At 44.3% G+C, this 3,678-nt stretch overlaps 1 pseudogene; it reads right to left on the bottom strand.

Moving 5' to 3' along the window:
- Positions 1-878: 878 nt before the first annotated feature.
- LOC118723031 lies at positions 879-2,180 on the bottom strand (annotated as a pseudogene).
- Positions 2,181-3,678: the final 1,498 nt, after the last annotated feature.

The following is a 3,678-nucleotide window of genomic DNA, read 5'->3' as shown; positions in this document are numbered from 1 at the left end:
TTTATTGTTGAAAGTATCACAGGTGTCCCCTTTGTTTTTGTTTTGTGCAAGATGGCTTCTTAACTGTCAGAGATCCCAAACACAGGACTTTGCATGGTGGGCAAAGACAAAAAGGCTAAATGTCCATCACTGCTTAACAGGTAGTCAATATTTATTCATTTACTCTCTTGAAAGTGCATCCTGAAACTTTCAAATGACAATTTAATCATGCCCTATGGCAAACTGCTGGTGCCCCTTATAGTCACCTGCAAATCGCCGTGTGGGCCCTCCCCTGAGTGAGTTAGATGCTAAAGTAATTCCTGCTTAGACACTAAGGGTCCTCATAGCCTGGTACACAGCAGCTGTCCAGTAAATGCTGATGTTGGATGTCGCAGACATCACGAGATAGATGGCCTTAACTTCCTCAAAATGAAGACAATGTGGGAAGGCGATTCCCATGTCTTGACACCACATTTGCAAAAATAGGTGCTGCTTTCTCTGGGTTTTTGGCAGAAATGTTCCCCTCAAGTGACTCAGCACACATGTAAAAAGGAAAACTGGATAAAGGAAGTGAGCTTTTTGGATGACATCAGTGCCGGCCACCCACAGCCAGGGAAGGGACTGTCCGTGGGCTCCAGGGCCAGCCGCAGCCACGATGACAACAATGCCACTTCAGCTTCACACCCACAAGCTCCTGTCCTGGGTGAAGAAGGAAGTGGCACCAGAAGTCAAAAAACCTATTTTAGGTTTTCTTTTTTGACTGTACAAGATGATAAATATGAAACAAAATTTCCCTCTAGTCTATAACAGCCTTAGGTAATTAGTAATAATCTCATTTCAAAATTCTATAGACTTCACATAAAGCTGAGAGAGGCATTTTTTGTTTGTTTGTTTGTTTGTTTTCAAATGACTTAGATTTAGTATCAGAAGCAAACTAAATGGAAAGCTTACAATAGTGAAGAATTACATGTCAGTGCCTTTTGCAAACTGAGCTGAGATAGCAAAGGACTAGAGCTGCCCTTCAACCTGATCCTTTCCAAACAAAGACATCCATCTTGCCCCTGGACATCTGGCTCAGGCAAGGGGGAGACTGTTGGCTCTGTATGTTGAGGTCACCTTGCCTACCACTCATTTCTGGCCAGCATCAGGAGCTCCAAGTTGCTGGCCGTGGTCATCACCCTTCTTTTCATGGCCTGAGACAGTGTCCTTAATCTGCAGCAGCAGAACTGCAGGCTCCATTGCAGTCTTATATGTTTGCAGTTTTACAGCCAGTGGCTCCCAGATGCCCAGTTCTTTCCTGTCCACCAAAGTACCTGTTTCACCATTTTACACCCCAGGTCTCACAGTTCTCCTGTGTATGCTTGGCCCAAAGGGAGGTAAGGAGATGAATGGTGCTGGATAAGGGTATGAGGGTGACCTCCAGGGCCTGGGTAACAGCCCTGTATGTTCATTGCTCCATACCAGTCATGGCCTTGGATTTTTCTGTCAAGGTATGGGCCACAGCCATCTCCTTAAGGAGAATGGCACAGGCCTTGGGGTCTTTACAATCAGTGATAAATGTAAAGCACTAATCTCCAATTTTCTTGATTTCCAACAGGTCTGCTCCTGTTCCAACATCATCTTTTCTCAGTTCTTCTGGTCGGCTGACTATCCAGGCCCACAGGCTCTATCGATGCAATTATTGTCTGTCTTCTGAACTCTGAGGATTGCTGTGATATTAGCCCACGTAAGGGAGTACTGAGCTAAATCTGAGGTGCCCTTTTCAGTGATGGCCACATTGGGCTTCATATGGATGTCCTCACAGAACTGCTAAATGTATTCTTCTTCCATTTGGAGGATTCGGGTGAAGTCTTCCTCTCGTACGATCTCAATGTCAGTCAAAAATCAGTCTGGCTTTCTCCTTTCTTATATTCCAGAGAAGAATCCAGCAGCACAATGTGAGGGTTCTTGATATAGTTCCCCATTCGTGAATGGGTCACATCTTTGTTAATCACGACTCCACATAAAACACATGAGTCTTCAATAATATCTTTCCCACCTTTGCATATTTCTTGATATCAATCTCCTTCTGGCTATTTTTCCTCAAACTGTACATTTTTGACAGCATCCAGGGCAATGCTGCAAGCCAAAGGGGACCGCTGACTGATTGCTTTGGTAGTAATGGAGCTGCTGATACTGTTCAGCCTCATATACCATGCCATAGTCAACCATTTACCTGCTGATTTTTCATTGAGAGCAGGGGCGATGTATCATTCACCTTCTTGTCTCCTTTGTTAACCCACTCATGTCTGTTGAAATAATCCTCAAGCGGATGCCCACCCAAAGCTCCAAGTAGTCAAGGCAGGTATTACTGTCTCCAACTGACCACCAATAAAACAGGCACACACAGCTGGATCTCTGAGTGAGGAACCAGCACAGCCAGGATTAGCTCATGACTTGGATCATTCTTTGAGAGGCACGCTGGTACAGGGCTCTAAATTGTCACTGCATGGTGTTCTAGACAGAAAAAAATTCAAGACTGAGACTTAGAAAATTACCAAATGGGTCTGTAACTCCATGAACACAAAGTATTCATGTAAGAGGAACACACAACCCCTCCTACCTTACAAAACTCTGAATAGTTTCAGAGGGTAGTTACAAAGGCTGAAGATGTTAACATCCAAAAAAGAATGAAACAAACTCACCACTGGATACATGAAGACAGTAAAACACAGAACAGTCCTGCCATGGCCCCTGGAAAACACACACATATTGAGGCATTCCTATTGGGGCAGCTACACAGAACTCCCCTCTGCTGTTGTACCATTCTGAACTGTGCTGGGGTTATCTGACTGACCAAACTTCTACATCAATTCCTCTCAAGCCTTCGTGCAAGGGGTGATAATAAGGGGGCTATGAAATGTTTCATAGGTTTAACTTAGGGATAATATTCATTCCTTGTGCCTTCGCAGCCTTAAGGCACAGTGACCACTGCTGAGGGACAGAGGGACGCAGCAGAGTCACTTTTCCCAAGGTTCTTGATCAAAGACCTCCAGTAGGCCTGCACAGAGAGGAAGTGAAAGACTATCTGATGATGCAGCTATTGCTCCTATTCCCTGCGATACAGGAATGGGATCAAGCATTATCCATATGGCCAACATTGAAACTGAGCAAAGGGATTCTGTAGTGTATTGCTTTCCTAAGATACTTTATTTTGGAAAAACCTAGAATTAGGAGCATATCTAAGGGGATGTATTTGCTCTGCACTGTGATTTGTAGAAGCAGGAGAGAGCCCCAGAATTTCCATAATGATAAGAGAGAGGTCCATCTGGAAAGAGTTATTTTAACATTCACATTCACTCAGGAAGACAACCCAGAGCAAACTCAGGTGAAGAAACTATAACCTGTGCTCATAAATGATCAACCAAATCCCAATTTGGGATATTTAGTCATATAACTTATCTCTAGGGAGTGTCTGAAGTGAGGGAACTACACTTCAGAGTAGTGGGTTATTAGACTCAGCACCCTAATGACCTCTGACCCTCCTCATTACCGAGTTTGCCAGCCTTGAGCTACCCTGCTCACACAGCTGAATGGCATCACTGGGAAGGAACTGAGTCTTGGGATAATCTAACTCAGAGCTTCCTGACTTTTTATGAGAGGCAGTGAAGCGCTGCAGTTAAGAGTGTGCAATCAGCCCTTGCTAGTGTTTCTCAGTGG

Source organism: Pipistrellus kuhlii, unplaced genomic scaffold (assembly GCF_014108245.1).
Source record: "Pipistrellus kuhlii isolate mPipKuh1 unplaced genomic scaffold, mPipKuh1.p scaffold_m20_p_2, whole genome shotgun sequence".
Classification (NCBI taxonomy): domain Eukaryota; kingdom Metazoa; phylum Chordata; class Mammalia; order Chiroptera; family Vespertilionidae; genus Pipistrellus; species Pipistrellus kuhlii.
Note: the sequence above shows the minus strand (reverse complement) of the source record. Positions and strands in the feature narration are given on the sequence as shown.